At 45.3% G+C, this 25520-nt stretch overlaps 1 protein-coding gene and 1 long non-coding RNA gene across 2 annotated transcripts in view; one reads left to right on the forward strand and one right to left on the reverse strand.

The window, feature by feature from the left end:
• The window catches only part of LOC119381547 (Down syndrome cell adhesion molecule-like protein Dscam2), a 381434-nt gene that overhangs the window by 242577 nt on the left and 113337 nt on the right, over positions 1 to 25520 (forward strand).
• On the reverse strand, positions 231 to 10679 carry LOC125757131 (uncharacterized). Its single transcript, XR_007415067.1, has 5 exons — positions 10246 to 10679; positions 9266 to 9394; positions 7195 to 7334; positions 4761 to 4861; positions 231 to 353 (listed from the first exon to the last, which is right to left on the reverse strand). It is a non-coding gene; the product is annotated as an uncharacterized LOC125757131 (long non-coding RNA).

The following is a 25520-nucleotide window of genomic DNA, read 5'->3' on the forward strand; positions in this document are numbered from 1 at the left end:
AGCGTATACTGAGAATGTCGCCTGCATAGGTGGCAAAACTTTCATGTCATTTTGTTAATAATTGTTGTGTTAAGTCAAAGTAAACATTTTACAATCAAGCTACACATCCCGAGCTGGTAGATGTGGGGGTAGCATGCCATGTGTAGATGCACTGTACTGTGTGAACTTACTGATGACGGAAGCATACCTGCTGCTTCATGCCAAATAAACAGTGAAGTACACTACTACATGCTTCTTTAAATGCCACTTTGGCAGATGTATTCAGGAACATATTTGTCAAAAGTGTTGCAAGCCTGCTTATGAAACTGTGTGCACGGCCCATGGACAGCTCCACTTCGCTCCTTTCTGTACGTCTGAAAAGGAAGTGAAAGAAAACACCTAGAGCAACAGCAATGTTCAGAATTTATACACATTTAAACATTGCCATGGTGCATGTGCACATGGCCTCCCTTAGCATCACTGTTTCAGAAATCAAAAAAGCAGAAACGATATTTTGCAGATATTTCTGGACTCGTTCTAATTATGTGAAGAACAAGCAGCATGATTTCACGAAGACTTATTGCTATAGTACACAAGAATTCAGGGTTAAACACACTACGTTCTAACTGCAAGAGTATTTATTTACGTGCATTACCAATTCTATTCAATTATTGTCATGATGTTGAAGCAAAAGTCTTAACAGTTACAATTATCGTACTTAATGCTGCCGAGAAAGCCGAGAGTTATGTGGGTGAAGAAATGAAGAATTGCGCATGTATAAAATGGAATCGGCTCGCACAAGACGAGGCAAATTGTAGACCACTGCGAAGGGCTACTGCTGCAGTGCACATATAATAAGGCTGAAGATGACAAAGATTAAAGCGTAAACGTAAAGGATTAGAATTAAATTGAGAAGCAAGGCTTGCTGTCAATAGCTCTTGAATTCTATCAGAAAACAACATGACAGTTGTATATCCTGTACATCTTAACGCGACAAAAGTTGAGCTGAAGATGGCGGCTTGAATAAATGTCAAACCATTGAACAAAGCGTGTTGTTGGAGCCAATGTTTCAACAAATTGACGTGTCTAAGTTGTTGCAGCAACCTTGATGCAATTCGTTGCCCCTCTAAAGAGGAGTCCTCTTGTTGAATCACTAGCTCCAACAACATTCGTTGTTCAACAATTATTTCATGAGCTGCACATCTCGTTACATTCATTACAAACCTCTACTGTACCAAATGCTACTATGGCAATGATAGTGGGTGCAATACTTAAGCTGCAGTGTCATAAGCAGGTGACCGGCTATTCAACTCTTTAAATATACCAGATCCATAAAGACTGCAAACCATGAGGCAAGCACAACACAAAGAACAAGCGTAAGGAAATTGAAAGAGGTTAACTTTAATAAACGAGGTATGGAATTAGTCATCCCCATTTTAAGTATAAAAGGTGGTTTTTTAACGAACTCCTTTGCTGTTGAAAAAGATCATGCTGCTAAAAAGATCATACCTGTGGTCAAGTGCTAATTTCCAGGACGAAATTTCGTGATGCTGAGAGCATGCATTAAACTTTATGCACGATAAGCGTTAGGTGCAATGTCAGAGAGGTGGAGATGATTTAATGGATAGCAAATACTAAAAATGAAAAGCTCTGAGTAACTATCGCAAGAATAAGGACGAAGTAAGGAGGGAAGCATATGATAAGCTAGTGCAATGTCTGAAGCGAGTTAATCTTGTCTTAGAATATGCAGTCATAAAGTGAGATCCAGTAAGTAGGCGTCACATGCACTGATTGTGAGAGAGATATGGAAATGACGGACCACCTTTTAAATAAATGTAAAAATGTCCACCCATGTACGTGTTGGGAACTAGCTCTCATGAAGCCCTAGGCTTAGAGAAAGCTTGATAAAGATGAACACATCCACAAGAGAAATCAATAAAAGACAGATGGAGGATTGGTAGTGGAAAAGCAGCGAGAACAGCCAAAAACAAACTTGCAGGGTCTTTTGTACAATGCCGAAAAATAAGCTACCTATTATAAGTTTTTTTTAAGGAAAGAAATTTAATTCAGGTAGGAAAGGCATTAAGCCAATTCAAAAATTGAGCTTGGCCACTTGCATGTCAATGCTTCGCTTTAAAGGGAACACACATAGCATCCATCCATCTACAGATGTGAAACTGCGTCATGCAAGATAACTTATACAAAGTTATTGCTTTGAGCAATTAGAGCAAAATATTTCAGGATAGCACCTAACTGGGCTGGTTAGTACATGATTACAACGGGAACAAACAGCGCTGGGCACGGGACGGAAAAAAAAGGTAGACGAAGGCGACAGCACCCTCGTCTATTGTTCTTTCTTCGTCCCATGTCCAGCGCTGTTTGTTCCCGTTTTAATGCAGAATATTTCTTTCTTTAATCTGAAGGTGGCAGTGTTTCATGGCTAAAATAGTTTACTAATTTGCATTTCAAGTTACATTTTTTCAGCCATAAGGAAACACTGCAAAATGCTGAAGTTCTAATGTTAACATTTATCAGAAGAAAGACTAATTCTTTCGTATGGAATACCGAAGGTTGATTTCCAAAGTTCATTGCCTTTGTATTTTGTGCTGTTCCCTTATCATTTTCCTTAAGACGGTTGTATAGATGTTCTTGGTTTATCTTGTGTTTTGTATATGTTATGCTCCTGTTTTTGCTTAGCAAGATCATTTTATGTGTAACTTATCACTGTAGCCCACTTTGCAATACTGCTTACTGGTGTCAGCAGTATTGTGAAGTAATAAATAAATAAGTAAATAGATATCCACTTTGTCATAAGACTACTGTAAAAACAAAATAATCAGAAACGTTCCACCCAAACTGTAACAGTCGGAAAAAATAGCTTTTGACCCATATTGCAGCTTAGCTTTTGCTATGTAGCATTCCAAACAGAAATGTCGCCAAGACATTATTGTGTGGTATACTTTGCTGGCAATTTATATTCCATTTAAAAAAAAAATATATGCTGCTTGGTTGTAAGCAAGGAAAAATTTACTGAAGTGAATAATCCCTAGCCTGCACAGAGTCTCGTTCCTTGACCTTCGCTGCACAGCACATTGGCACAGGATTCACGCGGGTGCCCCTGTGCTCATATAGTGCAAGTCTAAATGTTGCAGATTTAAGCAATACTTCTGTCTGAAATACCATGCAAGAACAATGATGTGCTGTGCAGTGAAGGCAAAGCTCCAAGAAACTTCCCACAGCCTTGTTATTTTTCATTTGAAAAAATTATTTTTCGCTTGAAGATAATATTACACCTTAAAAACTTTGTCTAAATTATCGCACGAGGAAAGCACACTATGATGTGTAGGCAACATTTTAGCTGGGATTGCTACACAGTGAAAGAGAGCCCGCAATATGGGTTCAAACACTACTTCTTCCAAGTGCCAATTTGAAGACATTTTTGCTTCTTTTTGCCAGCAGCATTTTCAACCCTTGGTATATGCACTGAACGCATACTGTGAATATATTTCACATGAAACATTCAGTCTTTTTTACAATATACTTAAAAATGGTGCATTTTGCAATGTTTCCTCACGACTGCAAATAGCATAAATTGAAATCAAAATAAATTCGACTATCATAGTCATGAAAGATTGGTGACTATGTTAAAGAAACAAATGCTTTGTAGTAATAGCTCGACGCAATAACCATGTGTCAATTAATTTGCCTGACACAGCTTCATTTCTGCATGCGAAGTTTGAAAGGTCTTTGCTGCATCATGCAATTCTTTCCCCGAAAATAACGCTTGAATGACTACTTCCCACACTGAAACATAACAGCACCAGTTTTACAAAATATTGGAAATGGTCAAAAAACGACCTGGCACACTGGCGTGAAATGACCCAAATAGGTACTAAAATAAAACAGTGTGCACTGTCAGACACTAAACTGAAGCACTAATCTGCTTGTATTGCTAAATTACTTCAAAACCCTGCTCTGAATAACTGCCCACAAGAAGTTGATTGCGAAAAATTTACTTTAACCTGTGACCTATTTTTATCTATCTCTAGTATAATGACTCCTAACCTTCGGCACACACATAAAGGCACAAAGCATTTCATATGGTTCAATGCCTTCGAACAGTACGGAAGGTCATATGTTAAGAAATAGCGTAAAATCTGGACTAATTTTAACCAGTTATGTTTTTATAACATGCAAACATCGAGAAATACACAATGATTTAGTAACTCGCCCCCTCTAAAAGTGTTGCTGTCACAGCTCCAAATTCCATTCACGAGCTATACTGGCTAAAATATTAAAACACAGCTGCATTTCCATCTCAATGGTGGATGCACACAAGTCTACACGAACAGGCATGCACTTTAGATTGACTTCACAAGCCAGATATCCGGTAATCCTGCCGTTGGAGAACGTTACCAAGTGTATGAGCTGGACTACTACATAAGCTAAAATGGATGCTTGTGTGTGTTGGTATGACAGAGCGTAAACAAAGCAGTGCAGAAGACTGAGCACACGAGCACAGCACTGTTTGTGTCTTCCTTTTTCTTGTGCTCCGTCTATTGCGTTTTTTTACACTAATGCATTAATTGTGGAAACAACTGGCTGCCACAATTTGGTCATCTAGGTCGAACTTTTTGGGCCTTGTACCAGACTAAAGAGCTCTGTTGTGAAAGCAACAGGGTGTAACAATATTGCACTACAAATCAGGGAATACAAAGCATCGATAAGAATGTTCAGCCAAAATAAAAGGCTTCAGCAAAATGTTTAAGACACATACTCACAGGTTAATGCTCATTCACAGCTTCTACGGCAGCCCCATGATTTCTGTGCGTCCATCTGTGCGTGCCTTCCTTCCGCCTTTGGGCAAGTTCGTGTAGAATGTCTGCCAGGAAAACAAAAACATCAGAAACAAGTCGACTTTTTTTTAGCATGCCTCACATAACCCAAATGAACTTTTCTCTCCCCATGAGGTAGCTGTTTAGAAAGCATCCAAACAGCCTCTGCTTTGTCTATGTATAGCTCATAACCAATAGGTAGCATCCAACACGACACCTGGTCATTGTCAAAGCATACGAGACAAGAAACTGAGACAAGTATAAGCAAAGAGCAAACGGCTATATTTCGCCATTATATTGTTTCCTAATTCAGCCCGATGCATTCATCGCTTAAATTTAATTTACACTGCTATATTGGTGTTCGCCCTAAACTTACTTTCCAAATAACTCACTAGATAACCTATTTCTCTTACGCACTATATGAATACATGTTAAAAAGATGGGGCATGCAAACATGGACACAAGAGAGTCAAGACACCTAAAACGCTGAGATCACTAACTGGAGGCTCATCACCTAATCTACCTTTACATTGTTGAGAGCGTAAATGCACGCCAAAATTCGATGAATGCAGTTTTGTACAAGCACATGAATGAAGAAATGCGTCCAATTGTCGAGGCCTGGCATATCGATAATGGCAGTGCACAAGAGAGCCAACCGTCGATTAACTAGCATAAAGAAGAAATCAAATGCTTGAGCAGTTATCTCTCACGTAGACTATCGCGCGTGCCAGATTGATAGGTATCGCCTCTTGCCTGGGCATGCACAGATAAGTTTCTGTGTCTACTTTATTTTGTGCCACTGTGCACCTTTCCAGTTGGCGTTAGTGGTGTCTTGGTTTCTCTCTTGTGTCCATGTTTGCATGCCCTGCCTTTTTAACATGAATACCTACCAACCAGCTCAGCTGTCTGTTATACTAAATATGTATACAATCTAGAATTACCACTCTGTCCACTTGCTGATGTAATAATAACAATGGGGTTCTGTATGTAAACGTGAAATTAAAAGCACAGGAACCTCTAGGATTTGCACCTCCACCGAAAGTGCAACCACTCCATCAAGGATCGAACCCGCACAGTTCAGATCAGCAGCTGACCATTATAACCACTGTATTGCAGCGGGGGATGTTCACTTGGTAATGTAGGTTAATGTTAAGGATTATGGAAAGAGCTGTAGGTTGAAGAAAGACATGCAATTAAGCAAGGAGCTGCAGACATTATGCAGTTTAGATATTTCTGTAATCCAAAGGGCTGGTGCTCAGGGCATGCACCTAAGGAACTCCTGTTCAGCGTCTCTTTTCGAACCAAAGCTTAGCAGAATTGATGTTCCTGTCTAGATATGCCCCTGAAAACCACAGTTAAATAGCTGCAAAGTAAACACTAGAAGACAGAAAAAATCCATCACTTGTATGATATTAAACACATCAAGATGCAAATACACCAAACACTCTGGACTGTGAAACGCATTGACTGAAAAGATATCAGTTAAACAAAGCAGCATAGCAATGAACTTCCATGTAGCTGCCACACGGCAAAAAGCAGGTGGCTCTGGTGCCATGAAAAATCTATAATAACACTTGTTGAATATAGCAGGATGTTTTGTATGATAAATGTATAAATTACCACTCACAGAAGCTGACATGCTATTTTAAAAATCAGCATTGCAAAAAATAAAGCAAGAAAACCACGTGACGTGTGAATTTACCCTTCATAATTTAAGGCTAAAGGGCCCCTAAACAACCCCGGAGTCTAAAATTTGTGACAACTGCACGCTTGTACAACGTGAACATGTTGTCACATGAATTTTTTCATTAAGTGGTGTAATAATGAAGCCACAGGGGATAGAACGAACATTCCAGCTGGTTTCAGTTTCTCGCTCAGCCTGACCGTCCTGAAGAGGGGCTTCCTCGATGTGCCACTATGCCAAAGCGGTGCGGTGAGGAAGCACAGTAAAAGCACTGGCGAGATAAACCAATTCGCAACTCTTGTGACAACCACAGATACTGCATCATCCCAAAGCCAAAATGCCGTTTCGTATTGCAGAGGACTATTCAACAGTCAGCGTTACTTAATGTTGCTCATAGGCAACATTACACCACTTCGCTAGCAAAGAGGACTGGTCAAGCGCTGAAGAGGAGGTGCGGTTATTGTTTTTAGAAGTGGAGTGTCTGACATTCGGACAATGTGATTCCTGCGGCCCTCTGTACGAATTAGCGAGCTTGTTTGGGAGGTGTAAAAAAAAGAAGTCTGAGCTTGCTGACTGGCCCTTTAAGAGAATGTAAATATACACTAGAAGGAAGTACACTTGTAGACATATTACTATAAGCTATAAAAAACAGGCAATTAACATGCTCAATCCATGCAGCATAGGGATGTCTCACACCTTTGCAAGAACTTTACTATGGTGTCTGCATGTTTGTGTAGGCCAGAAGCAGCAGGCACGTGGCTTCCATGAATTTGACCCGTTCGTTGAAGGGAAACTGCTGCTCACATCCTTGTAGCACTGCTTTTTGAAGATGCTTCCTGCGATAACAAAATGACCACAACACAATTATGGTCTGCAAATATCCACAGATGACCTACATTGCTGCCCTTTCTCATTAAATTCAGCTCTAGACTAAACACTGCAATAGCGGCATCCTCCTACATTACAGGGCATCATACTGCTTTCCTTGGCCTGGTTTTTAGTTCAATAATTGTTTTCACCCATAACAGAATGTAGCACTAGTAAAGATTCGGTTGGGGAGGGTGCAGTCGTAAAGTGTGTATGCAAAGTAAGAATATGAAAAAAAAAACAATGGCATAATTTCACATGAGATATAACAATTATCATAATTCATGTAATGTCAGACACCAAGAAGTGTTTAATTGAGCAAGTTTTGACCTTAAGCTATCACAAAACAATGCCCTTTATGGAAAGTGGGATTTGCAGAGTGAACTCTGATGATGAAATTGGCTGCCTTTACTGGCTCTGTAGCTGCAAGTGCATTGCTAAAGCCGCTTGAATGCACTTAACAAGCCTGTGTAATGATATTGACAAATGTACAGAGAAGACAAACTCATTCGTTCTCACTTAGCTGCCATCACAGCAATACGTTGCTTTGTGTCAGGTTTCCTGGTATGCAGAATGCACGAACTTGGTGGCCGTGCCATACCACAATAAACATGATCGACATCTGCTCCAACTGCGTAAGTAGCTGGAAAGTGCTAAATTACACAATCAGCGGTACTAATACGGAAAAGCGGGCTAGTTGGTTTTGCTGCATATTGGAACTTTATTGAAAAATTGTACGATGCCAATTTGCTCATGCGCAGTGTTCATGAGGGCGGAATTTGAGTATATATGATGGTTTCCTGGTGAATAAAAAATCAGTTGATAGACTGCGCTGGTCCGTGTGTTCTTTCTTGTGTGTCCTCGTGTGTGTGCGCTAAAGTTCCAATATGCAGCTGTACCATGCACACATAATGTAAATTCTAGCAGTGGCAACATTTCGCACCTCATAATAGCCTATGGGCATTGTACTCGTTGATGCTGCCAGCTGCATTCCCTGTTTTCATTTCTAGCATGCATAGCACATGCACACAAAGCACCCAATAACTGTGGGAAGCAGAGTAGATCGTCCGAGGTAATCAATAAAATTGATTGACAGGAATTCCACACATCACTCAAGCCTGTTGTTTAGCATAAGTGATGAGAATGTGCAGCCAAATGTACACAGCAAATTCAGTATTGGCCTTGAAGAATTGCAAGATAGGTTGAAGCTTTCCAGAAACAAATCGTATACAGTAAAGTCTGTCCCAGATACTGAAATCATGAAGTTATAAATTTTAAAGTGGGCCGCTATATTCTTCAAGCACCATGCATTGCATTTATGAAAACGCTAACATCCCTGTACAACAATGCATGCTGCAAGAAGTCATAAACCTTAATATTTTTGGCACAATGCCATTTCCCAGTACCACGTTTTACAGAAAGGCAACATTTTCCTTTGCAAAACTAAGCCATGTTCCCAGGCAAAATGCACTGTCCATGGTGACAAACATGAAGTACGCTCTTCTATACAGCTTAGCTGGTTTACTGGAACTAAAAGCTACGGTAACGCTGTCTTAATTGAACTGGCTAGCAAGAGCCTTCTCGCTGCTGTTTATGTGAAGTAATTTCACCTTGGTGGAACGTCACAAGAGTAAGTGGCACATAATAATGAGTGCGAAAACACAGTAACAGGTTGTGCAACGGCTACCAGGTATGCCCATTCATGGAAACTGTGGGCTCTTCCCCTAAATGAACCAGTTGGAAATAACACTTTTGCATGAATAAACTTAAGTTGCTTGCTGGCATACATAACATTGTTACTCTGCATTTCCATCTCATTTATCTAGCGCTCATTGTTTCCCTTCGACATGACTAGCTCAAAACAAGATTCTTCTTCATTAAATGGAACTTTGTACATTACCTTTACGTTGGCTACAGATGCTTATTTCTTCTGCCTGAATAAGCACCTCCTATAGCATACTTGCCTCAGCCACCTTCTGGACTGCATGGTCAGCACTCCACTGTTTGTCGAGGCACTGCTGTTTGCTACCTGCAGTACGTTGCAAAAAACTTCAGCATTCAAAAAAAAAAGGTTAAGAAAAGCCGAACCAGGTGTGCCAGCAGCACCTTGCCCTTTGAGGAGGGAGGAAGAGCTCTGATAAATGGCTAATTCAAGACAAGCGTCGTTCTTCACAAGCTATTATTATGCGATGAGAGGTGGGACTTCAATACACGGACGCACATATAGTGCTAAAAGCAATTGAAAATTCAGCTGAAAGTACGGCTTGTCAAATTAGGTGAACGTGCATAAAGGATAAAAATGGGGCAAACCAATTGAACAAAATACAATGTCATGCTGCAGAAATTGCATTTTTAGCAAATCTATGTTATCTATTGTTTGAAAGATGATAAGCAATGTCCAAGAATGCTAACCTAACGCTTTTGAGGGTCACGTTACATAATGACAAATAAAATGCACGACTAAAGAAAACATCCCTAAATACACTATATTTCTCCCACTGTACCGATTCACGATTCACACCGTGGCTGATGATTATTCCTTCAGAGCTCGTGCGAACGAAATGGATGTTGAAGCTTCGGTTTCACGGCGTTACTCCAAGTAATTTGTCGAGAGGCATGCATAAAACGCATGACAATGGTGAGCCTGACAAAAATGTTGTCTCCTTTCAGCAAATATTAGCGTAGAGCAGTGCGTGCAAGCGAGCTAATTACCAAAACTTTATAACACTACCGACTACGTTCTTGACAAATGTCATGCGCGAGCAGAATCCTCACAACTACAACCGCATACACTACCAACACGTTATGCGATTTTCTTCGGCGACAAGGCGTACTACAATAACAATAACTCATAATGTACGAAGCGTAACGTTCACTTACCTCTGGCAATAAAAAATACGCTGGCAGCGTACACTGCTAGATGACCGCCGGTTTCGAATGGTGCGCCAAGCGAGGAATCGCCGAGCTACCGGCCGTCCCCGAGCGTCAAAGCATTTTCCAGGGCGACAGAACGCGTCGTCGACAAAGGATTGCGGCGCTGCTACTCACTGACGTGCGGAAACATTTGAAGGTGTTCTTCAAAACTATGAATCGCGTCCGTCGGTCACACCGAACAAAGCAGTCGCAGAGATTCAAGTCGCACGGTCGGCATCTGGTGACTATTTGCCTGGTACCGCGTATAGTTGCGCTTACGTCAGTAACCACGAAATACAACACACAATACACACAATGCGAGGCAGCGCGTTAAAAGTCGACCGCACAAACAGAACTCGGCACGACGATCACACGAACGCAGAACTATACGGGCTAGGAAGGTCTCCTTAGTGTCGTGAGCGCACCTGCCATGTGGAAAGATTGCGCGATCCAGCGTGCAGACGGCGCTGCCGCTCGCTGGCGTGCTTTCGCGCGTGTGAGCCTGCGCTCTGTGGAGTTTCCCGTTGAAGCCAAGCTTTTTGTTGCGGTATAAGCTCGTCGTGTAGGCCACACATGGCGCTGATAAATTGTAAAACGAAGAAAAGAAAACTCTGGAGACTATGCGGGCAGATTAGCTTCTTCTGAACGGCACATGCTGGCGTAGAGAACAAACATGTAGGAAATTCGGGGTTTCCGTTCTAGTTGATTAACATTCTTTTTCACGCAGTAATGTTTGAGTACAATGATTGAAATATTCATTGACAATTATAGCGGTTACATCAAGAACAAAAATAAAATGAACAGACGCAAAGACAGATATTTTCGCGCAGAATGTAAACAGTGAAAGGAAAAGATAGGTGCATATAAAAAAGGAAAATAATTAAAAGTAAGAATCAGCGAACAGTCAAATGAAATTTATGTACACATGAGGGACCTCCCTTGATGTTTCACGCCCACTCTTGCAGGCATACTGGATCCGTAGAAGCTCTGAATGAGAATCGATGCCTTTTCATTGCACGAGTTCTTTTGCATAACGTCATGGAACAGGTTGTCTTTTTCTTTTTAGGCATGTTACGTTGGAGAGGCTAGAAAGATTTGCAGTCGCACGCGAGCATGCACGAACCTCTCAAGACGCAGCTCGGAATGAAATTGCAACAACCACGAAAATTCCAGGGTCGGATCTAAGAGGAACAGGGTACCGGTGCCCTTACCCCCTCCCCCCTTTAATTTTCGACGACCGTAGCGGCAGCCGCTACGGGTCGCTGCGAGCGCCTGCACCCTAAAGCTTTACTGCACCCTAGAGTTACTGTAAATGTTATTTTTATGTGGCGGAGTTACTCATCTGTTTTCAAAACGCCGCTAGCAATCGTGCACTGCAGAGAAGCTGATGCGCAGGCCGCCACCGCTGCAGCGAACCGGTTTGTACTCCCGTGCCACAGTCCCGAAAGGAGGCTTTCATAAAGGGACGCTTTTCACCAATACGAAGCAGCGCCGCATGTTCCTTGTGTCCTTGTCTATTAGGCACCGTGGAACGCCGCACAGAAGCCTTCGCGGTAGGGATGACCGAAAAGCAAATTTATTTTAGGTTCGAAGCGAACAGTGATTACCTCGAATAATTTTGAATCGAATAGTTCGAATAGTATGCATCACACATTATATAAAAAAAATTAGCATAAATATTGTCGAGGCCCAACTAACCTGCACAGCGTTTTTTTTTTTTTAATTGGAACGAGGCATGTGCGACTGTCAATCTTTTTGCTGCAAGTAAACGCTACTAAACTAAGCGCTACGCTACTAAACTCTACGTTTAGTGGCGTTTAGTAGCATCAATTAGTATCAGCATTTCAATTTCAGTAAGATGCAAGTTATAACCGATCAAATACGTCACACTATAAAGTTACTATACACATAACATATTATAACATATAAGCCCGTATAACAAGCTTTTAAACTTAAAAAATGATCAGGGGCGTAGCCAAGAAGAGGGTTGGGGGTTTCAACCCCCCCCCCTCGAAATTTTTCAATTTTGCTTGCGCATATATTCACGCACACATACAAAAACACGCACGAACATACATAAAGTATGGTTGAACCCCCCCCCCCTCCCCCCCGAAAAATATTTCTGGTTACGGCCCTGAAAATGATTAATCTATGTCGGAGTAATATGTTAATTTACCCTTGAAGTGGGGCTTCGCGGCATTGCGCAATTTTGTTGGTTAGGTGCTTTCACGGCATTGCATTTTCAGGCTGCAGTGAAACCACCTTCACAGGTGGGTTACATGCCATCCAATATACGCCTATTCGTTCATTATGAATACTTTGAAATTTCGGAACCTTAAATTCGTGTCGAAGTGAATTCGAATACTATAATATTCCTTCGAACATTCCTAGTGCTCGAATATTCGCACATGCCTACTTCGCGGCAAACAGACGCAGACAGTCTGCCAGTATGTCAGGACGGGAGCAAAATATTGTCTACCCTCGTTGCTCGCGAGGGTAACATGCACAAAGCAACAAATTTAACCACTCTCGGTTGACCTGAAAAAAAGGTTAAAGATATAAACCGCTCACATAGAGAACAGTGGTAGTTGCACGCTCCCCAGGCCTTCTGTAAACGCATCGTGTCTGAAGAAAAAAAGATCACAGTTTCACCGCAAGCGCGAAGCAATGAATGCAAAGGCAACAAATTGTAATGTTATACGAAGGAAGGCTGGCAGCTAACTGTTTTGGATCCGATCTCGCGTAACTATACAAAACGTTGGTGTAAGAGAATACGGCCGCTCCAGGGAGAGGTGCGCTTTTCGCAGTCTCTTCGCGTTGAGAGCGCGCGTAAAAGAGTATACGAGCCGTTTGCTGATGCCTGCGAGATAGCGAGCGCGCAAGCGATCGTGAACGCGCTTTTAGGATCAAAGTTCGCAGTTGCTGCTCAAGCACCCCCCCCCCCCTCGCATCCCTCCATGCTGCATTCAAGACGGGCGGGGCGTTTCGTTTCTGCTTGAGCAGCATCGACGGCAGGTCTAACACGCGGGGGGATGTTATCGCATGCGCCCTCCGAGTGACGCAGATAGGCCAGCTCGTTTGATATCTGCATCAGCCGCTATCGTCGCCGCTGCTCGCGAGCTTTTACTCACGGGTAGAACCTACGATGCGCGGTGGGATGTTATCAATTTGGACTTTATACTGAACATGACGGCGACGACAAAAACCCGTCGAGAGTGCCGATATAATTGCTATCGCAAGAAAAGTAGCCACGTGACGGTCTTTGGTTGGAAAATAACTTAACAGCGCAGTCAACTTTAAGACTTTTCGACTTTAGGACTTTTAGGACTTTCTTTTTCTTTAGGACTCTAGAACACTCTCTCCCTAAATGAAAATAAAGCAATATCTCCGTTCGCACTTACGAATATGTACTCCCTATTTCCATATAATGAGAGCCATCTGTAAGTTCTACGTAGATCTTGTTCGTGGATCTGAAGGAATCTAAAGGACAGTTTTTGCAGTGTAATACCTTTTGCGAGTGTTCAAAGCGTTCTATAACCGGGTTCTGCAGCACGATTGCAAGATCAAATTCAATGTAGCGAGCGTTTTTCTTTCTCTTTTCTTGCGTTAGTTTTTGTTGTGACTATTTCGATCAGTACAAGGACGTTTTGCCGTGTCGGTTCAAATAAGTGCAGATGCGCGCAGGAAAACAAAAGGAAGCCGCAAGCCGTTCAGTCGTCGTCGTTTTAGCGTAAAATTTGGCTGTCGTAGGCACAGCGGAAATAACTACATAGCTCCGACTGTGTTCTTTTTTTAACACGAAAGTGTTTTATGCCGGGGTCCACCTAGCCTTTCATGACGTATTTCCGTGAGGGAAATACGTCAGCAAAATAAACGCATCAAATTGCAAAAATTCCGCTGACAGCAGTCGAACCCATGACCTCAAGTCAGCGACGATGGCTGGTGGGCGTTTAGCCCACTGAGCTACCGCCAAACAGATAACGGCGGTACGTGAACGCGCCTTTTATTTTTCACACTTTCCTCTCGCAGTGCTCTTGCATGTATGGATGGTAGTGTGCCTCGATGTGTACAAAACGCGCAACAAAAGGCGCATCAAGGCACCCTATATGGATGGATGCTATGAGCGTCCCCTTTATAACGGGGTTATAACGGGGTGTGTGACCTGGTGACAGTGTGCCAGCCTGGTGACATGGCCTGGTGACATGTGTGCCACCAGGCTCGAAAAAAAAATGCGCCGTTGCTACGACCGTCTTATTCCGCTCGTTTCCAATAGAAGCCTAACTTCGTCAAAGCTTTGACACACCGCGAGGTGGTGGCTTTAGCCTAAGCCTCGTTCGTAGCATCCATCTATATCGAAAAATTACACATCTCCCCCTGCGGGCAACCATGATGGGACGCCACAGCATCGCGGAGGGTGCGCATCGAGTGTCCGTTTCTCTTATGTGACTTATGAGACGGTGGTCGTCGAGGCGTTTGAATTACCGCTTGCCGATGCTGACGTTTACGTTCGACTTCCCGAGCCTTCCTCTGCTCCGCGATGGTGGCGCTGCCGCTGAACTAGCGCCGACGTTGACGTTGTTCATGGTGTTTCGCACACCGTTGCACAGAGAGAGAATGACGGAAGCACGGCGAACGCGCGATTTCGCAGCTTCGAGATTTCGCAGCTTCGAGATTCGCTTGCCGGCGTTGCCGTTTACGTTCAGCTTCGCGAGCGTCCGTAGCGCCGTTACGAAGATGACTGCAACGCTTGCCGGCGTTTCCGTTTACGTTCAGCTTCGCGAGCGTCCATAGCGCCATTGCGGAGGAGAGTGCAACGGGAGCGAGCGAGCGCCGCATTATATACGAGCGCACAGCTGTGGCGGAAACAGAGAAACGGGAGAGGAGAAACGAAGCGGAGGCAGCGCTCACGCCCCCTCCTGCCACCTCCTCGGAGAGGGCGGTTGGCGCATACGCAGTATGTGTGCGGACGCCGCAGAACGGACACTGTCCCGAGCATGAGATGCTTTCGCATCTAAAAATAGCTCTCCGACGCTGGCCTGGCTGTCGCAGCGCGTTCCCCGCTCGCACTGTGAGAATTAACCGCCAGGCTTGATGGAAAACACGACGCACGTAGCGTTTCTCCTCGCGTTACACGACACTTTGAAGGAATGCATATCGAGTATCGGTGTTTATTATGTGCTGGTTGATGACATATTTGCTCGGCAGTCATCATATGCAGTGTCCACGTATAAGTTAAGAACTTCAGCTACTGTAACGGCCGAACTATGTTCAGCGTTTCTGGAGGCATTTTCCCGGCGTTTCGCTCCTCAGCGTCACTCGGCGTCGACGCTACAGGTGACGGTGGGCAAAACGTCCATCTCAGGACGGTCCAGACATCACCGGCGTCAGCGTCGGCGCCGGAAGCAGTTCGATGGACGCAGAACCAATCAGCGTGCGGCTGGCAGCGACTTCCGCTACGTAACGGCGTCGTCGCTGCTGCCAAAATGGCTGCCGCCCGCCTAGGATCTAATAAGTCGTCGCCGTGCTCTGTGTGGCCCTTAAGTTCTCAACTGATGCTTGTATTTGACTTAGCTTGTTCCCTAGAAACTTCGACAGCAAAGCGCTCGTGATACCTTTCAACTCTTTCAGAGAGCCGTACTCAAGTTCATCGGTAGGCTTAGCAGGAATGAGTGTATTGTCCGAATACGCGGCCTCAAAGATGTGCGACAACTTCAAGCTCAGAGGCCATATATTACGAGATTGTGCTTCTTTTTAATGCCAATAGCTGGCTCTACAAGTAAATAAAAAAATACGCATTTCGGTGGCACTGCATGTAACTCGTTTTTTGCACCACAAAACTGCAAATGAGGCATAAAAGTTATAATCAGGAATATATCTTGTTGGTCCATTGACGTAAACTGTACACTGCTTTACGAGGTGTCAGGTTCATTACCTCTGGTCACGTCACACTGTGCGACGCTGAGCTGACGCTGGCCTTAACGCTCCTCATATATGGTTTCCCGGCTTCTCTGGCGGCGTTGATGCGACGATGCTGAAGGACGCAGCGTCAGAAAGCGCCGGCAAAAACGCTCTATATGTTTCGGCCTTAAGGGTTAATCATGATCACGGGCGTTAGTATTCGCTACGGAGATGTGCCACTAGGCGTCAACGTAGGTGCGCCAACATCAAACGGTGCTATATCTGCCAAACAACAGTAGACGTTCTACAAGCTCTCATATACCAATGCACTATAAACAGTCAAATACTTCTGTGCCAACACGTTTCACTTTCGTGTTATACCGATTCCTATGACAGAGGAATCAGCCATATTTTTTTGAAAGTCAATGGAACTTGGAGGATTTCTATGCTGTATAGGCAGATCAATAAAGTGCAGTATTTTATTATTATTTCTTTCCTACACAGACAGGCACTGTCTTTATAAAAAAGACCCCTTGTTGCCAGAGGCGGAGAATAGATTCCGTGCATAGGTAAGAATGGCAGTGTCGGCAATACCCGCGGTGCTTATTTATTGTGTCGTCATTACTCGAATGGTCGTTTGCCTTTCTCATTAGTTCTGCTTCTCTTTTTTTTTTTTACGATGTTGTCAAATTAACAGGAATGCCTTTGTCGTTCAAGGTGCGATTCCTTTTTTTCTGACTCGATTGATGACGCGAGATTTTAATATGCGAAAAACAGTGCGTTGGACTTCGAGCCTGTGAACCTTAATTATACACGCTAGAATAACGTCATTTGCCCCCTTCGATTTCTTGGTACCACTTTGCGGCATAGACGTTGACGCTCTGCCGCAAGGCGAAACGCTTACGCTCGTCCGCAGGCATGCGAACGCCCGCAACTTCCTCTCTACACGCGTGACACAATTAAATGTGCCCCGACGAGACGTGGCGGGCATAACGTTCGCGCACGCACCTCGCTGTGCGAAAGAACATCACATTTAACAGCAACACTTTGCCTTGTTTACTGTAATATTATGTGGCCACCTGCCAAGAATGAAGGCAACACACCGGATCTTTCACGGTTGGGCTAAAGGGTGACGCGTGCGTTCACCAAGAGAACGCGCGCGTCGCCCTTTAGACTGGCCGTGGCTCTTTATATAAAAAGTCGCACGATCCCTTATGTATTTGCCTAAGACGACTCCAATGGCGAAAACCATCTTATTCTTCCTTTCTCTTCGCAGTCGATTGTAGTGATATCCCATTCACTGCACCCCCTCCCGCGCGCGCGCTCGCACACACGCACACACACACGCACACACACGCACACGCACACACACGAAACCTAGCTTTCTGCATACTCAACGTGTGTCCGGGATCGGCCGGCATTGGAAGCTTTCTGCACCACACCTGGTTTTAACGCCATAGCGTTAAAAAAGCTTGTTTCGCAGTAATTGTGGGGTCGGCGTCGCTGGTTGTGAGCGAAAAGTCATCATCTTGTCCGTCACTGAAAAATCGAGAAAGATGCAAATAAAATAAATAATAAATATCTTACGTTCGAGTGAAAATCGAACCCAGGCCGTCCGCAGGGCACGCAGGTGTTCTACCACAGAGCTACGCTATTGCTTGTAACTGCTTCGGAAAGAAACACTATATGAATGGCATGTAGTGGAAGGAGTCTGTTTAGCGTATGTAATATTCCGTGGCAGAAGCGTAGAATCGCGCCACGCGTCAACACTTGTGAAGCGTGCAACGAGTGCGTGGTTTAGAGCTGCCCACCCATTACAATGTGTGCAGCTGCCAGGGTGCGCGTGGCACCTTACGGACGCATTGTGGGTACATGGCCAATTTTCAAAAGGAAGAATGATCGCGCAGTGGGCACTTAACAACTGTACTTGCAGTGGGTATTTTAGGAAAAATTTCAAATAAATTTTCACCGATCTGAAAATTTTGACATTTATCTTCATGTATTTAAAGGCGCATCTGTACGCAGCGACGGCCAAGGTGGCTCTGCAGCTTTCTATTGCCCTTCGACTAATATCAGACAGGTGTTTCGTATACCGCATCCACCTTCTTTCACAACTGCGGGACTATCAGCGATTTATGTTGCTGCAAAATGCTTTCAAGAAGAATTAAGAGCACGAAAGGTTGTCATACTCACAGACTCTCGTGCTGCCCTTAGCAGACTGTTGAGAAAAGACTGCGACGGTCCAATTACATGCAGTATTGTAAAATCTGCCACAAACATTATTTCTAGTGGGATCTCCCTCATTTGCCAGTGGATACCATTGCATGTGGATATTCCTGGGAATGGAGAGGCCGATCACCTAGCTTCAAGTTGTGCCCACAACGAGTGTGACTGCCAAGAAATTTCATGCCTGTTAGGCAACGCTCGTCTGTTGATCCGCCGACATCTTTTAAAGCAGCACCCTGACCAGCGTGTAGCAAGCGGTTTGTTCCCTACCCGTATTCGTGGTCGTGGATTGCCTCGTCGTGACAGAGCCCTCTTATATAAGCTAAGAGTTGGCTCTGTATTAGTGCGTGAGCGATTTTACCGCCAAGGTCGTATAGACAGTCCTTCACGTACGTCGTGTGGCTCCGGTGAGACACTACAACACATGATTTTTTAGTGTACCGCATTCGTTACGCAGCGAGCACTGCTCATCATGGAATATGGACTTATTGGTCTTAAGTGTACGAACCTTGACGGTTGCCTGTTCCCGGGAGGTTGTACTACTCGGCGTGACCAGGCCCATCGAGCCTTATTTACTTTCTTAAAAAAATACCGATTTGGCCTCGCTCTTATAGATATTTTTTCATGTGACCACTTACTTGTGTTTACTTCTGTGTTATTTGTTTTGTTTTGTTTTCTTTCCTATTTTCTTTCCTCTTTCTTTCCCCCCTATCTTCCTTTCACCTATGTTTCCCCTTTCCCAAATGAGCAGGCAGGCGTTGTGCCCCTTTAGGGGGCAGTTGTCAGCATGTTCCCTCCCTATTTCCTGTGTGTCTTCGTGTTTTCTATGTATTCAAACCAAATGAATAAATAAATAAATAAATAAATAAATAAATAAATAAATAAATAAATAAATAAATAAATAAATAAATAAATAAAAATAGTTTGAAACTGCCGATGTTACGCGCACAGTCGCTGCGGCACGGTTGAGGCATGCACCGAGAACAGAAGCCAGGCTAGCAATTGAGAAGGCGGTGCGCACGGGGCCCAATTACGCTATCGCGTTCTATTCTTGAAGGCGAAGCTCAAGCGTTCTCCAAGTTTTTGCAGTGCCTCCGATATCGGCCCACTTTTGACAAAGTACGTGACGTTGCACTGTGATGACGCCATCGTGCGACGTCACATTATTTAACGTTTCATAGGGACGTCATGATGCCGTCACAAGTTTTGGCGACCTGTGACATCGTAAAGCGACGTCAGCACATAATGATTTCTTGCATCGCTCGTGTAGACGTCGGGGGTCACTTTTCGCGTTTGATGAGGCATCTAAGGTTTTCGCCTTAATAAAGGTCTAGTTTTCGCTATCTCTGTCAGTCGGCATCCGGTACGATGCGGAAATGGACCAATTTGCTGCACTTATCCTCGCTGAGGTCCTCGATGCGTGGGCGTGTACATACGACAGCGAGCGGGAGAGATATGGGTGTTGAGGAGGGTTGGGTCCATCTATATAGCGGTCGTCCTACATATATGCGCGCGCAAGGAGCACGTCCATCACTCCCGAACGCGCTCAGAGCAACTGAGGAGGAGGGCGGGAGAAGGGGCACCGCCGCGTGTTTAATTACGGTCGGGGCCCCGGCTGCCACTGGGAGCGGGAGGCCGAGAAAGAAGCCACGCGTGTACACCCTCGTCGCCTGCACGGCCTCTCGAAAACCCGCGCTGAAGTGGCGATACCGTGCGGAGCAATACCTCGGAGGCTGGTGCTGGCCTTTCGGCCGAGCGACTTCGTCGAAGCGACAGTTCCATTTCAAGCTCCACTTCGCTCGCGCGTCTCTGTGTGTGTGTGTCCAACGCGGAAAAAAGAAAGGACGTCCCGAAGTTGAAGGAAGCGCCTGCGCCCTTATCTCTCAAGCAGACGCGCTCTCTTCCCGTCCGCTCAGTGAACACACAATCGGCCGTCGCGCGAGGCGCCGCGTTTTACGCCTTTATTTTTTCAAGAGCGAACTATCTCCCTTGTTCGTTGCACGCAGAGAGCACACAGAGAATTCAGGGAGGGCCTTTGAAGGAAAAGAAGTTTAAGGGAGGACTGGAAAACTGAGACGAAGCATTTCCGAAGTCGATTTGCGTTCTGCGGCCCTTATCGACTCCTCGGAACAACCGCAGCGGGGCTGTATTTTTTTTTTTTTCTTGCTCCGTTGGTTAGCCGACCGTGTCTTTTAAGGATAGTGGTCACATGAACGAACTATATAGGGATGGGAGACACTACGGGAAAGACCAAGGATGTCTCGGATCGCGCGCACGCGCCTTCCCGGCTGCCCGTCGCGTCTTCTCGGATTTGGGTTCGTTAGCGCAACGCTCGGAAGACTTCCCAAAAATTTCGTGTGCGAAGGTCTCACGTTCGTTCCGCGTGAGTTTGTTTAGGAGAGCTCGCTCCTGGAAGTGTGAGCTTATACGGAAAGGGTATTTGTCGTTAGGCTTTTCTTTTTTCTTGTACCTCAAACCCTGTACTACATCGCATTGTCCCGCTTTGGAGTCGTCGCGGAAAGTGTCGTTTACAACGGTTGCTTGAAGTTTGTGAGAAGTCAAGCCAAGCCTTATTTTTATGCACGTTTCACGCTTGAAGAACGCGCCCAGCGTCGCGGACAGATCCGGACCCTATGTTCACTCAGTATTGAACGGAGGACTAAGCTTATGTGCGTTCTGCATTAGCCTTGTATAAGACGATTAGGAGCCGATGATGAAGGGATGAGATGTTTTAGTCTGCAGGCGGATCTACCATTGTACGAATTAACGGCAAGTGCTCTGTTTCAAGTTTATCCATACTTATAATTCATCACATATAAACAGCCAGCAACTTTCAGAGCAAGTTATTTTACTTATCCGTTACTTTTATTGGTTTCTTTTTCTTTCCTTTTGTATGAATGGAGACTGATGGCAGTGGTTGGTGGGAAGAATTCGAAGATTTTACTCGGGCTGAGTTCTACTGACATAGCTTCAACTTGGGAGCAGGAGAATTAAAGGGTTCCCTGAGCAGTAATGGCAAGCCAGCCATGGTTTATTTCCCTTTTGCAGCGACGACTCGTTTTACCGTGACGGCGCGCTTCAGCGCAACGTGATCCACGGACCACGGCTACCATAGTAACACCATGGAGAGCAACCAGGTGCCCTCTGAAAAAAAAAAAAAAGAAAGAAAGAAAGCCCCGTGTTTGCGTGTTGTTTACATAACATGCCCGTTGCTAGCGTTACTGCTAGCTTTTTCATGCAAATGCGCGATACGTCACGTGCCAGGATTTTCAGTATACAAGCAGCGAGGAGGCGTGCGAGTCAGAAAATGATTGTCCCCTAAGCAACGTCCTTTCACGCGTTCACCACACCTAGGCGCTCCCCGGTTCACCGGCTTTCAAAGACGCAAGAAAGCGTAAAAGCGGCTACCTTATTTACACTTCAAACGGCGCTCAACGAGGCATCCTTTTGTTCTGAACAGCAGCGCGCCTGAGATTAAGCCGAGGTAAAGAGGTTGACGCGATGTGCTCGACATATGAGGCAAGGTTGGCCTGTCTAGCAAAGAAACGCCTACGTCTTCGCTTTCTTGCACGCAGGGCCCCGTCGGGAACCGAGGGCGACAGGGTCTGAAGCGCGGTTGAGCGGAGCGTCAAAATCTTGTCAGTTTCTTCAACGTAGGAACTTCTTTTTGTCAGCATTTCCAGCCGGTGGCATCGTAGTATTAGGAACCGGCCGAGTTGCTTCCGCTGAGAAAGTGCGCTCGCCGTGGGGGGAGCAGACCTGTTTTTATTAAATTCCGCGTAGGTGCGCGCAAGAATTTTGCGGGCTGGTACACTCCAATATGCAGTTCGCTACAACGTCGCTCTCTTCCTCCTCCACAAAATGGCACCTCTGGTGTTTGATCGTTCTTCTTAGGGAAGTTGTTGCTGCTCTGTGGGATTGTTTCTACGCTTTGCACTACTCTTTATCTTGCTCTACTGCGTTCGTTTATTCTTGTACGTCCTTTCGAGGATTTTCATTGTGCCGATCGCTCCTTCTTTTTTGTGGGCAGGCGTCATATTGGAACTCGGCGCATTTGGATTTTTCAATATCGCCGGTTGTACACGCCTGTACACGTGTCTCTGCGACTGGGCGCTGCACTGCTCGAGTGCCCCGACTTCGCAACCTTATAATATTAAACGGCCAGTATATTGTTTCCAAAAAAAAAAAAAACAAGATAGTGTGTTCAGGATTACGATTCGCGCTTTTTATTTGCAACTGCGGATGGCTTTATGGGATGCTCTTGTGTCCTCGAATCGACAGGATCCCGTGTCGCTTTCTGACGCTATGTCTGTGAATTCGTGTGCCCAATGTGGCGGCCAACATGGCGAAGCGCGAGAACACCAATAAATAAAGAGAGGTTTAAAACGCACTTCGCACATCTCTACAGGAGGCCTTTGTTCATTTCTTTATTGCGGCAAAATGGGAGGTAACGCACAAAGTGTTTTGTGAGGAAAAGGATGGGAATGTGCGTAAGCCCGCGGCGCATGCAATAGTAGTGTACGCAATTAGACGGTCGCAATGAAATGAATATTGAGTTTACGAACCATTTCTGTCGTAAGTGCACTCTGCCATTTGACTGACGCTTTCGCTCACAATGTGTCGATGCAGCCGCTAGTATTGACTATAGTGTGTTCTTGTTTTTGTTTTTGTTGTCGTTGTTGTTTAGAATTCTAGGGAAAGAGCTTGTTATAAACACAGAGGACATGTCCAGTGTTCACGAAACAAACGCCATCTGTGAGAAGATCTTATGAGTGCAGTTAAGACGTTAAATTGAAAACAAATTTTTCTGAAGTAACAAACATGCCTGTAGTCACGAAAATCCTCCTGGATCATCCAAGGCACAAGCGGCCCAATGCTTGCACACTGTGCCGCCATCGCTCAATTAACTTAAACTATGAATAAATTTACCACACTATGACAATTACTGTTTATTTATCTCTCTGTACATGCTAGGAACGTACCTAGAGCTACACTTTCGAGCTGCGATACTCTTCGAGCTATATCGACAACGCGCTCAAGGGCAAGTTCTTTCAGCGTCGGACGCGAAGTGTTGTGTTTGTCAGTGTTTTAATATATGTAATTGTACCCCTTGGCGTGGCTCACCTCGCTATCTTCGCTGCGGCGTTCCCATCTCAACTTTTTATAGAGTGCGAAAAAAAAAAAAATCTCCACCCTATAAAGACCAGTCACTGAGCAACGGATTCGTCGCAACCGCCGCTAAAAGTTTCACGAGCGACTAGGCCTCGCCTCGGGATCATCAGAAGACATCACTTCCAGCACTAGAGATATCACTTGTTTCACTCCGAGGAGGAGAAGACGGAACCAATCGGGGAAAAAAAGAAAGAAAACAAAGCAGGAAGCTTACGCTCACGCGTAAACTTGTACGCATGTATACATCGACAACCGACACGCCAGCATAAAACACCACTGTGCGGAATACTTCCCAAGCAAAAGGCAATGCCATCCAGAGAGAGTGAAAGAGTTATATATGGAGGGGGCGAAGAGACAATTGAGGTCGTAGATCGGGTCTCAAACAGGCGGCTCGAAGGCGCGCAGGCGCGCGAGCCGCGCGAGATACAGGCGCCTCATACAACCACCTCTCGCGCGGCCGCGGACTTTAATCTTGACCAGGAAGACAGAGGGTTGGTTGGGGGCGCGGGCGTGCGAGCGGGCGCTTGCGTTCGTAGACGGCGCGAAATCGTCGTTTTTACGAGTGCCGAGCGGCTAGAGCTGTAAACGTGCGACCGAGTGGGAAGGGTGGGGATATAGGGAAGAGTGTGACGGGACAGGGGACGAAGTGAGACGAGGTCGTAAAGAATGTCGCCTCAACTGCGGTGTGCTCAAAGGCAGCAGCATTGCCTGGAAGGGAGAGACAGGCAGAGAGGGGGAGAAGGGTGACGGAGTGAACGATACGAAGGGGGAAGTTGTAGGGAAGTAAATGGGGAAGGGAAGCGTTGCCGCCGGTCGTACACCGACGAAACGCCCCGCAAATTTTTGGGATGTTCGCGCGATGCGGCCAAAAGGCCTCGTCTCGTTGCCGACTACGCTATATAGCCGGCGCTGGGAGTGCCTTCACGCGAGCCGTTCATAGCAGGCAAGAGGTGTTGGCGGTGGCGAAGAGGTGCATGGTCGATAGCGATGAGCACGGCCGTAAAAAGCAGGACGCGAATGTGTCCGTGCGTTGTCTTGAGCTCCGCGCGTCCCGTGTCTTGGCCGTCTCGCATCTACTTTCGGTGCCTGGCGCGAGTGCTTCCCTTCCGGAACAAGGCCATATAAGACGTCGCCTCCTTTCAACCCTTTAAAAAGGGACGAGAAAACACCTCACGGAAAGCGCACGACGCGGGTGGGGAAGCAAGGTGCCGCGGGAAGTGCACGAAGGGGAAACCATCGCGGGAGGCATTCACGACGCGCAAGAGAAGACACATGAAATCCAAGTTTCCGAGCCGGTGCGTCGTTCCAGCCAGCGTTCGATGCTGCTTCCGCTTTCGTACCTTCTTTTCTTTTCCTTTTTTTTCATGGAGAGCAGAGGGGGAAACCTGTAGCTCCCCTCTGAGTGGCACGATGTCACCCTCTTTGTTCTGTCCGCGTTCAAGGGAAAACAAGCGGAGACGGAAATAAAGAAAATGAGATACGAGGGGCGTCTGAGACAGGTGACGAAACTCCTGCACTAGCATCCCTGTACTAGTGCGCGCGCCATCTTCTTTCTTTCTTTCTTTCTTTCTTTCTTTCTTTCTTTCTTTCTTTCTTTCTTTCTTTCTTTCTTTCTTTCTTTCTTTCTTTCTTTCTTTCTTTCTTTCTTTCTTTCTTTCTGTCTTTCTTTCTTTCTTTCTTTCTTCCTTTCTTTCTTTTCTTTTCTTTTCTTTTGCACATTCTGTTGATCTCGTCCTTCGACACGTCGCTTCTGCGACGCGGTCGACTCGACAAACTTGCCCGGAAAAAACGTAAACAAGTCTGGAAATGGTTCCCCTAAAAGCCCCGAATTCCGTCGCGATGTGTGCACGCAGCGAAGTACGAGAGTGCCGTAAGATTTTTGCTGTTGCTCTCGCGCAGAGACGTGCGCAAGCAAATTTGCACAGTGCGCGTCAATACACACGTGG

The sequence above is a fragment of the Rhipicephalus sanguineus genome, chromosome 2 (assembly GCF_013339695.2).
Source record: "Rhipicephalus sanguineus isolate Rsan-2018 chromosome 2, BIME_Rsan_1.4, whole genome shotgun sequence".
Lineage (NCBI taxonomy): Eukaryota > Metazoa > Arthropoda > Arachnida > Ixodida > Ixodidae > Rhipicephalus > Rhipicephalus sanguineus.